The sequence below is a fragment of the Amblyomma maculatum genome, chromosome 8 (genome assembly GCF_055883805.1).
Source record: "Amblyomma maculatum isolate TAMU_Amacu chromosome 8, ASM5588380v1, whole genome shotgun sequence".
Lineage (NCBI taxonomy): Eukaryota > Metazoa > Arthropoda > Arachnida > Ixodida > Ixodidae > Amblyomma > Amblyomma maculatum.
In genome coordinates this window covers 54,674,569-54,687,824 of record NC_139351.1, presented here as the reverse complement: position 1 = coordinate 54,687,824, position 13,256 = coordinate 54,674,569, and positions in this window count along the sequence as shown.

The following is a 13,256-nucleotide window of genomic DNA, read 5'->3' as shown; positions in this document are numbered from 1 at the left end:
AGTTGGAGAAAAGAGCATCAGGAAGGCTTTGTTTTTCCCTCCCGAGAACAAGAATTCTCAGGGCCATAAGAAACCGGGTCAACATATTTTAGTATATGCCCCGCCGGGGTGGCGCAGTGGTTACGGCGTTCGACTACTGTTCCCAAGGATGCGGGATCGAATCCCGGCCTCGGCGGCCGCTTTTCGATGGAGGCGAAAAGCAAGGCGCCCGTGTGCTGTGCGATGTCAGTGCACGTTAAAGAACCCCAGGTGGTCGAAATTTCCGGAGTCCTCCACTACGGCGTCTCTCATAGCCTGAGTCGCTTTGGGACGTTAAACCCCACAAACCAACCAACCAACCAACATTTTAGTATATATTTTTCCTTTGGGCAGCAAGGATATTCGATTCCTAGGTGACTGGAAACCAATTCGTGAGTTAAAAAAGCAATGTTGTTTATTTGTATTTCTCCACTTGCTCCTTTGTTAATGACTTCTCCGTGGTTCTTCTATTCTGTAAAGAGGCGCATGCTGCAACCAGAACTTATAATTTGCTCCTCGCAACTATCACGATTGTTATATATCATTATATTACTTCAACTGCCATAGTATGATCTTCGCTCAGAAAGCGTCCGGAGTTCAGGTGATTTCTAAATGCGCAGTGATGCGATTGTCCATGAGGACATTCATGGTCATCGATGGGTTAAATGGATAAAAATTTCCGCCTTATGTATTGCGTAATTATTTTCTTGACCAGAAATAAGAAATGTAGAGTGCGTTATGAGTTGCAAAAGCAGAAACGTGTTGTTTTGTCTGCGAGACTAAAATACAATAAACAGGGCCATCAAATGCGCATTTGTGTGACGAGAGACGGGCAGTTGTGATTCGTATATCACGACTTGCGGCAGCATCCATAAAACCATCGAATCTTTTTGTTGCAACTGGCGCTGCGTTCTGTTATTTGCGAGGTAAATCCGATTTAGAGAAGGCAAGTTACCGTGCCGCCGGAATGTGCGGCTCAGTAAGTATAAAAAATGAGCGCATGATTTTTTTTTGCTATTACATAAAAAGAGCAGTGCACTTTTAGGTGATATCGAGCTTCTAAATATTTGGTGCCTTGTTTATAAACTACAATAATGCGCAGCAGCCGTTACCTTCATCTTTTAATCATTATAATGTTGTCCGACACTGAGCTTGTGAAGTTGGACTAAGGAAAGTTCAATAATATATATTGTGAAAAATAATCTGTTTTCAAGCATGTTTCATGGTTTTTGTCACAGTGAGTGCTAATTTAAGGTTGCAATGCTGTATGGTTCATACTGTATATTGACATAGATGTATGGTACTTAAGGAAGAATAAACGCAAGTTGACTGATTCGTCATTTTTAAGAAAACAGTGTGACGCAATAATTAAAATTGCATATAAAGGAACCCTTTTGATTGCAAATGATGAAAGTTCATTAAAGTTTCTGTTGGAAAGAAAACGCTTATTATTGCAGGATACTTACTAGCGGTTGCAAAAAAACGGGAGTAGTTCACTTGAAAAGAGAAAGGCTATTTATTCTTGGGAAGTGCTGCCAGGTCGTTAAAGGGGCATGTCGTGGAGATACCGCTACTTCTCGCAGCACCATGTGTCGCGGCCACGGTGTCGAGGCTGAGACGAAAATAGCCCCAATGGGATATTAGGCAGGTAAGGAAATCGCATCAGAAAGCATCTGCTTATAAAAAAAAAAGGGGGGGGGGGGCGCTACCACTAAAATATTTCTATTTGCTCTTTTTTCGCTCGCAATGCATCGTTTAGCGAACATGACACCGCTTTTCAGTGAGGCTTTGCAGTGTGCATTATGCACGAGCGCAAATTTTTTTCGCCGAGTACTGTAGCCGCATTAGGTACACGTGTTTTGGAGGGATCGAAAGGGCGTGCAAAATTATTTCTTCTGAGCAGTTTGTTTCTTTTCTAACTTTGTTTAGACGTGCTCGTTTTTATTTCGATGCTTAGAGAAAACTCTGTTGCTGGGTTTTTGCATGTTTGAAACTTCTTGGAAAATTCGAAGGACCATTTCAGGGGCACAGCACTGAAAACAGTTCCGCTATAAGTCTTGAGAACTTAAGCTGGGCGGTAAAATGGGCTGAGAAAAATCACAAGAAGCTTTTCAGGTTCAAACAAAGCAATGCAAATAGCACACCGTAGCGCAGCAAAAAAATAATTGTGCTTGCAACAGCTAACAAGGAAAAGAAATAATGCACTGCTAAATCCATCAATGAGCGAATATAGTGAAAAATGGCAATCACATTTCTGTTTTGAAAATTGTTCTTATGGTGCTCTACATAAATTATAAAAAACCGAAAACCTTTTCTATTGTGGATAATATGTGCCTTCGAATATAAAATACATTCTCGCCACTCCGCATTTTATATTCGTACACGTTTCTGTCCAGGGGACTTTCATCGAAGGTGTTACTTCTCCCGAGGACGTTTTCATCCAGTCCCAGACAAATTTTCAACCACTGCTAGAGGACGCCACAACTTAAGAAAAAAGGCTGATAAAAGTGATAAAAAGGCTTAAGAAAAAGTGCATATAAAAGCAATGTGCGCCCACATGATTAGTAACATTCGCGTGGTTTATTCAAACGTCAGCCTACCATACTGTTTCCAGCTTGCATGCCAGCACTTGTGAGATTGATTAATAAACTTTATTAGGGAAAATTGGCTTAGGGGTAGTGGGTTAGGAAAGGGCAGTAGTTGGAATTCCTCTGGCCTCAGCAGCGGCTCTGGCCCGCTGCACCAGCATGAGCTGATGCTTTGCGTCCGAGTCGGCTAGAAGGTACTCCTACTGCTCAGGACTAGGGCTATTTATTTTAGGCATTATGGGGCTTCCCTACATCCCCATGTTAAGTGGCATAGTGTGGCAGTGCCTCCGCACCAGACACATTCGCTTTTGTATTGTGTTCGCTATATCTTGTGCTCAGGGATCTGTTTGGATAGTTTTTGTTTGAAAGTACCTAACTGTAGTGGCTTATTCTCGGCATAGTTTGTCATGTGGAAGTGCGTATTTCCTACGCCTCTCAATACACGATCGTATTATTTTTCCGCATGTTTTTGGCGTTGTGAAAGGCTCCACCGATGGCTCTGCCGGAAACCTTTGTAGAAGTAGAACCTATTTTCTACATATATTTATATCACGACGTCGGTGGTGGCCTTCCATCAAAGTCGCCGTGGCTACCATCATCCCAAGCCCTCACGTGCAAAACGAGCGCGTACAGCCACCCCACTGCACGTGTTGCGTTTCATGTGCCCTTTGAAAGCAGCTTATTTCACAGGCATCGGTAAGTGTTGCTGACGCGATCGTACAATGTTTACATGAGCATCGGTGATAGCATCAATGTCTAATGACGATCAATGAAGCAATGGGGAGTATAGTTCTGAGAACTTTAACCAACACTTTGTGTAAGACTCACCGTGAAGCGGAGCACTCTGAGAAGGTATTTGTTCAGCCCGCTTCTACTTGGCATCAGAGTCGCCGAAGCACTTCCTAATATCTTCGACAAAGTGGTCCCATGTCGTGAAATTGTGCTCGTGGTTGTCGTACCAAGTTAAGTTTGTGTCAGTGAGCGCGAAGGTCGTGTTGGCCAACTGGGCGGTAGAGTCCCACTTATTATACTGGGTCACCCGCTGGCAGTGGGTAAGCCATTCATCCACATCTTCGTCGAATGAGCCTGTGAACGAACGAGGCCCCCGATGAAGTTTTCATGTATTGCTAGGTCTGGTCCTCAGATCGCAGCCTTTGTGACGCATCGTATGCACAAAGGGTGGTAGGCCAACAAGATGGCGACTTCGGCGCAGTTCAAGCAGGAGTTCCGTCTTCGGGTTATCTGGGCATATGAGGAACGTGTTCGCCGCACCTATCGCGTGCTAGGGGCTCTAGCAAGCGGACTGAAGCTGGCGACGCTTATCATAAGGGCAATTAAACAATAATATTTATATCTGCGTGAAATTTGCGTTCTTGTGGCTGACAATTTAGAGGCTACCAGTCTGAGGCGTCTAACAACAGTGCTCTTCTTAGGTCCTTAAGAACCAAATCCCTGAGACATAATCTGCAACTGTCCAACCCAAAGTAAAAAAGCTTCGTTGTTATGATCCCTGACTCTAGCAATGGGACCGCTCTTTATTTTCCCGCTGATCTGCCGTTTTATGAAGACAAACAAAGAAAGCGAGAAACATTACACACACACACACATCTTTGAGCTAATACTGGTTTTTCCACATCGCGAGAAATAATTTGGGGTGCAAACAAATAAACAGTAACTTGGCCTGAAACCATTCACTGATTCCGGAGTTCGTAAGCGCATTCCGCGCAAGGCATTCTAACAATACGAATTTCCATCTAGTAGGCAACCCGAAAAAGCGTTGCTAAAGGTTTCCCAATGCCACATATACTATGCGGCAATGCATATGCAGTCCTTCTTCCAAGAATTGTGTAATTAGGAGTCTGTCCTTCCTCTTTCAAGACTCGATTTTCTCATCAACATTTTTAAGCCACGCATACGTAATACAGCAGTTAAATATTTAGCGTAAACGTTAGCATGCCCAGCCAAGAAAAAGCAGAAAGGGGTAAATACACCGATTACAAGCTATGCCATTCAATATTCTACTAAAGCTCTCTATCTAAAATTATTTTCATCTGAATGTAAATTTTGCGGGCAGAAAGCGGACTTGTCCACATAGAATCAGGGACTTACAGGCTTATAATGTCTTGATCACTATAAAACAGCTCATGTGGGAAGGAAAGCAGGCAGCCGAAGGATGAAGCCTTTTCCAGCTAGGACATCGAGGACCAGAGATCCTTCGCGGAAAGAGTGAAGGCAGCCGTCTTAGCCAACGCTATCGCGTGTTGAAGCTCCCACCAACCTTCATATATTTGCCTTTTCTTTCATTAAAAATATTTTCTTCATCATACATTGGCTAAGTACGCAGAGCCCAGACAACGTCTTAAAGGGCCTCAGAACAGCGTGATTTTTACACCTATTTGACAAGTGCGTAGTGGATGGAATACAGCAAAAATATCCCGCTGCAGTGCAAAAACAAAATTTTAAAAAGGTTGACAAAAAGCGCCTCATCAATGCTACCATAATGTCGCGAAACCTTCAAAACTGTATTTGTTGTTTTTTAACAACCACCGGCATGCGGCCTTATCACTGTGATTCTGGCACCCGTATCAATTCTGTATCCCGTGTTTGTTCATACTCGTCGCGATACGATGCGTTATAATTACCTTTGTCACGAATTATGCGCCGAGATCTGTCTCGAAGATTCCGATTACTTCCGTATGTTTCTACAATGTTCTAGGCTGTGCTAGTAGCAGTTTTCGACGATATCTAGATTGTTCTGAGTAGCCTTTATTGTAAGGGTTGACGAGTGCGACGGGCATTCTTTGTTCGACAAGCACGTTTGTTGTTATCGCCGCCTGGACTACTAAACCCGATTCCGCCCCCAGACCTGCCCTTTCAACAAATTGGGATGCATCTCCTCTGCCCCTTTCCGGCTTCGTCTACGGTTAACAAGTGGATCATCGGGGCCACTGACTACCTTACCCGTTACGCTGACGCAACAGCACTACCAAATGGTACCGCGGCAGAATTCGTCAAATTTTTTGTCGAAAAAGTTCTTTTGCGACACGGCGCCCCAGAAGTGCTCATCACGGATAGGGGAACGGCGTTTACGGCAGAGTTGACGCAAGTTATCCTGGAATACAGTCATACAAGCCACTGACGAACAACTGCGTACCATCCCCAGACCAATGGCCTTATGGAGCGTCTGAACAAAACAATCGCGGACATGATCGCCATGTACGTCGACGCTGAACGCAAGACCTGGGACGCCATCTTGCCGTACGTGATCTTCGCGTATAACACGGCAGTCTAGGAGACGACCAGAGCGACCCCGTTCAAGCTTGTGTACGGCAGGGAGCCCACGACGACGCTCGACGCAATGCTGCCGCACGTAACCAACGAGGACAACCTTGACGTCGCCGCCTAGCTGCAGCGTGCAGAGGAAGCCCGACGACTCGCATGGCTGCGTATTAAAGACCAACAGCGCACCGACAGCCGACTATAAAACTTACGACGACACCACGCAGAGTACAATCCAGGAGACCAAGTGTGGGTTTGGACACAAATTCGCTGTCGCGGACTAAGCGAAAAGTTGTTGCGTCGATACTTTGGGCCGTACAAAATCATTCGCCGCGTCGGATCACTGGACTATGAAGTCATTCCCTACGGAACGTCAGCATCATAATGGCAATGCGCACGCCCAAAAATCTTACATGTTGTTCGTCTGAAGCCTTATTACGTGCGTTATTGCATCCGTGGTGTTTAAACTTTTTAATGATTCTATTTAGGTTGCATTGTTTATTTTGGAACATCGAGGCGATGTTTTTTTTGAGGGGGAAGTAATGTGTGGGTCAGATAACTCAAGTTACTGACATTCTATTGGAAATCAAGAAGAAGAAATGGGCATGGGTAGAACATGTAATGAGAAGAGAGGGTAACCGATGGTCGCTTAGGGTAACAAACTGGATTCCAAGGGAAGGAAAGCGTAGCAGGGAGCGGCAGAAAGTTAGGAGGGCGGATGAGGTTAAGAAGTTCGCAGGGATGAAGTGGATGCAGCTAGCACAGAACTGGGTTAAGCGAAGAAATATGGAAAGACCTTCGCCCTGCATTAGGTATATAGTCAGGCTGCTGATGATGAAGGCCACAAACCTTCAAAACTGTATTTGGTGTTTTTTAAACAGCCGGCATGCCGCCTTATCACTGATTCTGGCACGCGTATCAGTTGTGTATCACGTGTTTGTTCATACTCATTGTCGCGATACGACGCGTTATCATTTTCTTTGTCACAGATGATGCACCGAGATCTGTCTCGAAGATTTCGATTACTTGCGTATGTTTGTACAATGTTCCATGTTGTGTTAGTGGCAGTTTGCGACGTTATCTAGATTGTTCTGAGCAGCCTTTAAATTGAGCGTTTACGAATGTGACGGGCATTCTTTGTTCGATGATCGACGAGCACGTTTGCTGCTATCGCCGCCGCCGAGTAGCTTAGTTCTTTTGCAGGCACAAGTCAGCCCAATAAAGAGTAATTTCAGTACCAACAAGCCTCTGTCTTTTTTTTTTTTTTTTGGTGTCAAAGGCCGTGTCGCCACTACGCGACAATATGTAAGAAGTGTACCGTCTTAAAATAAAAACCATTTGATTTTTTTTTTAACTCCTGGAAGCTTAGATTAGTTTCGTGCAAAAAAAAAAAGCCGTTCCAAATGTACTACACTCGCGTGCATTAAACCGGTGCAATAGCAAATCGGTGTGCTTCAGGCAGTGAGAACAGAATTTGCTACTATAAGAAACAGCGAAGATTTTCTGGTTGCAGGAAAAACGCAACCTACGTCATTTATAATCCACGGCTTGCCAGATATGTAGTCTTATGGTGCCGCACAACACATTCGTCACTTGGCGGTGTCCTTATTGGCACTGCAGATTGCGTAATGCACCTTGTCTTGTACATCGTTGCTTGTGGCATGCCATCCCAGTCGGAAATAGCTACAGAATAGTTTCTGATGTTACAATAAAATTTCTGTGCGGTTTTTGACGGGAAGCCTGTTTGACAGCAGAACATTCTGTAGTAAGATCAGAAATTGCTATAGTTGCAACATAAAAGTGCTGCAGAACTACAGAGAACAGAAATATGCTACAGAAAAACTACAGAAAAGTACGAGAGAACTACTGAAAAATCGGACATTTACGACAGAACTACAGGATATTTTGTCATATTTTTCACACAGTTCTGTAGTTTTTTCGACTGCAATTTCATTATGCTTCTCAGCGTCCCATCTAGGTAACTCGTTAGTGTTTTTAAGCCGAAGCCTTAACACTAACCAGCGCTCGTGCTATCCCACTATAGCTGTCAGTCATCCTGACAGTCACATCGGGCACGTGAAAAACGTGTATTAGTTCTTTTTGTCTAGCGTCATGCCATTACGGTTGCCTTGGAGACCACCGTTAGTGGCACATAATGACCTATAAGGATAATTATCAGTAGTTAGTCATAGTGACAGTGATGATAATAATGAAAGATATGACTATAATGTCAAAACCCGGTTATGTCATGGCAAGTCGTGATGTCATTCTAGGATGTGACGTCAGAATGACGTTGCACTCAGCCATGATTTATAACTAGAATTGACATCATGATGACTTCACATCCTGCCATGACATCACCAGGCGATTCACGCTTATACGAAGCTGACCGAGCCGGGCGTCCGCGCGGCGCCTTTCATTTTGGGCTTCCTCGAACGCCGCTCAGCACAGTATACAGAAGCAGATGCACTATAGCAGGAATAAGCGGCGTTTCAAATTGGTTTGCAGGAATGATGAGGCCTACTATCTGTAACAATCTCCGTGAACACCTTAACCAAGCCGTGAGGAAACAGAGGAAGGTGGGAGGGAAAAAAACGGAGAAAGCGGTAACGTAGTGTAGGGTTTTGAACCAACACACAATAACCGCTTTCGCCTACTCGCAGTTTAGTGGTACGAAGTGCCCCCTTGAGTTTTTTACTGCTCCACTAGTGTAGGGAAGCGCCATAAACGCTCATTCTCGTTTTATTATACAGAGTAGCGTGATAATCTCCAGTGTGAATTTAGAGGAACTATACATTATAAAGTTCTGGCATGAGCTGCCGGGGCCGAGAGGAACTTCTGCCTGTAGTTTGCCTCTGATCCCGCTACTATATAGACAACTTCGTGGTTCGTGTATGGTGCTGTCACGACAGGGACATGAGGAATATCCTACACCGCCAGGCTGGGAGCAAAGCTAACAGCCATTGTTGACCTACTAGTTGGTGAGCACCTTTACAGCCTTGAAGCCCATGCACTTCTTGTTTCTTACCGCCATAAAAGGTTTTATATAAATTCTCTAAGCAGAGTATGACTTGCTGTCGCATTCAAAGCTCAGAGGTCGTTCAAAGCTATCCCTGCATGCTTTTACTTACTACACAATGTATTGTTTACGATTCAATTTCTCCACGCGGTTTGGAGGAATGGGTTCGAAGTTTTATGTACACCAATGTTTTTGTACTTCGCTTTGGAAGAAGGTTGCTTCCTTGAGCCGGAGGTGATAAGAAGCTTCTCCGCGAGCCGAAATACAAGCTGTTAATAAACATATAGCCACCATATGCCACACTCTTGTAGCCACGTGATGGTGGCTAGTATCTCCTTCAGGCGTAGTCATGTAAACAGAGCAGCCGTTGACATAGCTCGCAATTCGCAGGTAGAGCCGGCCACCAACTCCCATGTCATGTTCATCAAGAATACTATCATGGGGGACGTTGTCGTAAGACCCCTATTAATCAGTAAAGGCCGCAGCCACAAGTTGATGGTGACGGGTTTCGTTCTATTGTCGCCACTAGGTCGATGACGCTGTGGATGGACCAGTGTCCCTGAAGAAATGCCGTCATCCTATTCGAATAAAGATCACTAGTTTCTAGAAACCACTATTTATTCCATAACTTTTCTAACACAGCTTGCTAGGGAAACTGGCCGGTTACAGGTAAACTCGAAAGGAGGCTATCTAGGTTTCAAAAGAGCAACCAAACGGCTAATCATCCATTGTTCAGGAACAGTACTTGAACCTCAGATGTCATCGAAGTAAATAAGCAGTGCATTTGTGTTCTCGTAGGTTTGATAAAGTTGAATAAGTATTCACTTCAGGACCAGGTGCAGATGAATGTCGACAGGAAAGTAATGGTCATTCGGCGAAGGAGGCGCCAAAACTTCTGAAATAAGTGACAGTGCCTTGGTTGTGCCGACTCTTATTTTACGGAAATCTTCAGCTTGCGGCGTTGATGAAAGGCCAGGACACTAAAAGGATGCCCTTCTTGTAAAGGTGAAAGCAAGCTTTGTTGCAGATTCGGAGGAAATCTGCAAACAGCGGAGAAGACGAAGATGAGGTTTGCGACTAGCGCGTGGGAGCGCCATGTTAGCACATTGATAGCCAAGAACAGCCGGGGATAAATTGCAGTGTTAGAGACGTCCTGGTGTCCGCCCTCCTTCTTCTGTATTTTATGGTGCCAAACCCCGCGATGTAATGTAAGCTATTCCAACGATCCTTCCTGTAGTTTGCGGAAGGAACACCAACGATCTTTCAGGAAGATACCAGGAGCTCCGCCAGCGAACCCTACCGGAGAGGCAAAAAAAGGGCCTCAATGAGACACCATGTACCGCATCAGAAAGAAACGAGATATCCAATAAGCTTTTCTGACCCAGCTGTTACACGAGGCAAGCGAACTTTTGAGTTCGAACGCAGTAGATATTCTTACGGTAAAGCGTTTGCAGGCGAGGCTGGGAACATGCAGTGATGATCTACGTGTACTTAGCGAGAAAATGTATGTTTTTGAAGTCGACATCTACGAGGAAGAGTACGAGGTGACTGCTATATGGACAATGAGTGTCCTACGCCGCCACATGGAGGCACCATCATACTACGACAGTTCACCCGCAAGTTCTAGTCCTTCCAACAAAGGAGCCGAGGAGAGAAACCGTGGTCCATCGTCACCTATCAGGAAGAACTCTGACGATGAGAAAGACTCAGACAGGGAGGACGCGAAGGAGGCTGGGTCTGATAAGGAGGACAAGGAAGATGAAAAGGACGACTCGGATAAGGAGGACAATAATGATAGTGACAATGAATCAAATGTTGGCGAGCATGTTGCAAACATCTTTGGTGAAAGTGATGACAAGCCTGAATTCGAGAGATTTGGGAAACATCTAGAAATAACAAAGAAGAAAGAAGACAACAAAAGACAACAAGAAAAGTGCTGTCTGAGAGTGACGAGGATGAAACTAAAGAGAAGGCAGAGGAGAAGGTAGAGGCCGGCTCAGATGAAGATGAGGACAAGGACATGTAGGCATCAGCTCAGCCAGCGGACTTCGAGGTAGTAACACAGAGATTTGAGCTAGTTGGTTCATCTTGGATATTTTAGGGGCGCTGCGACAGGGGGACGAGAAACAAGAAGAGACGACAAGACAAGCGCTCGGCGCTTGTCTTGTCGCAGACCGCAACGACAACATCGAGGTAGACGACAACTAGCCAGCGCCGGTTCCAGCTGGCGAAGATGTTCCTCATGTGTCCAGCTCTGACGATGAGCTCGAGCGAGACAGCCGTCGCTCTTGCGGTGGTTCTGACTTCATGTCTGACTGACCTTGTATTGGCCAGGAAGAAAGAAGAGCATTCTCTGCGTAGAAAACGGAAAGATGTTCACATCATTAGGGACACTGATATCATAGTTGAAATAATCAAGGAAATGAAGGCTGCAGTAGAGGAAGACAAGGAGCGACCAACGAAAGTAATCCAGAAGTAAATAATAGATAAACATGAAAGGACATTCAATGACTCTGTGCAAGGCAAAGAAAGCCAGCAGCAGAGAACCTACCTGGAAGAACTCACAGGTGAAACTTCTGGAAAATACATGCGGACGAAAGACGCCTCGACAATGATTCTATTAGACACGCCGACTTCTGTAGAGCTTGCGAGAGAGGCTTAGGTGGCAAACAAAAATCTTGTCACCAGTGTTATTGCACAAACGAAAGGATGAGTTCGGGCAATACCGCAAGAAAGTATGCAGTGCACAAAGGAGATCAAGAAAGAAAACGAACTATCGAAAAGCATGAAAAAGTACCGACCACTGTACCACAAGCACAGAAAGAAACCAAGGCCAGGGTACAGAAAAAGAACACGATGGAAAGCCATTGTTTGTCAGAGTGTTGTGTTCCACATTGTATGCGTGAGTGTGTCAGTGCTGCCGTTGAAGGTGTCCGTCAAAACTTCGAGCTGCAGCTGTGTACTTCCAGTGCTGTACCAATTAACAAAAGGATGGGAGTCCCTGGAGTCAAACGCCACATTCAAGCAGCTTCTGTAGGTTGTTCCACGTAGGAACGTCGGTGAGCCGCGTTTATGTTGACGAGATCTTGAGTATGCATAAAGCCTGCCAGGCCTCTTCGTCGACTGCTCCATATTGAACTACCTCACTGAGCGTTGTGAGCATTAAAGTCACCCACAATAATATCAAGAGCTGCACAGCACTGGTTCATTGAAAATAGATTTAACTGGCACAAGCCATCTCTCGGTGGCACATAGGCGCCAATTACAGAAAAAATTCGTCCTTTTAGGGTTAATGTCTAACAAATGTTATGATTCGTGTTGTTGGGATGTAAAACATAGCGGACGTGCCTAATGGCTTGGCGTACACACCAACACTTCACTTGTATTGTGTGCTTGGCGATACCATAGCAAAACATATCCGTAAACCGGAAGGTAGACGGAATGGTGAATAAACAGCGCTAAAGACTAGGTCAAAACGCGAGACGGAAACACCCGCCCCTCCGACGGGCGCTGACTCTAAACTGAAGTTTATTGAATACAACAACAAAAACTCAAGCCAAGCTTCTCTAAACCACACACTAAACAAATACCAAGTCATGACGACCCAGCACACATGCCACATTCAAGAAACCCAACTTCATTATCAGTTAAAGCGATTTTTCGTCTAATCGCATATGTCTGGCCTTAGTGATTTCCTGGTTAATCTGTGCCAGATGGGCATCCAAAACATCTATTTGGTGGTAGAAAAGGATGGCAGCCATCATACCCCTTACAATGCGCTACCAGATTAGAGCCTCTACAAATCCCTATCGATCTCTCGTAGATTAACCGGGACATCAGAGGCTAGGCATATCATGTGATTAGGTGAAAATATATTAGGGACCCATCAATTGTTATACAAATAATGAGGTTAGGTTTCTTGAACGTGGCATGTGTGCTCGGCCATCATGGCTTGGTATTTGTTTAGTGTGCGGTTAATTGCGGCTTGGCTTCGGTTTTTATTCTCTGTTTTTTCAATAAACTTCAGTTACGAGTCAGCGCTCATCCTGTCTGCATCTTGCTCTTCGACCTCGTCTTTAGCGCTGTTTAGTCATCATGTCACCGTACCAACTTGCACAGATGCCTCTTCTATTGCAGTAGACGACATGTTGGGCTCACAGATGACAATTATAGAAAAGCGGTACTTCTGTACCCTCTGTTGGAAGGCACTCAGACCTCGTACATTCTATTGCATCACTATACACTTCAGCGCATGTGCATCGACACAGAAGCAGTATTAGTTAGTTGCGCTTTTGTAAATTATTGTAGTTCCACCATAAGCGGCTCAAATGCGTTCAAAAATTGAACAGCAA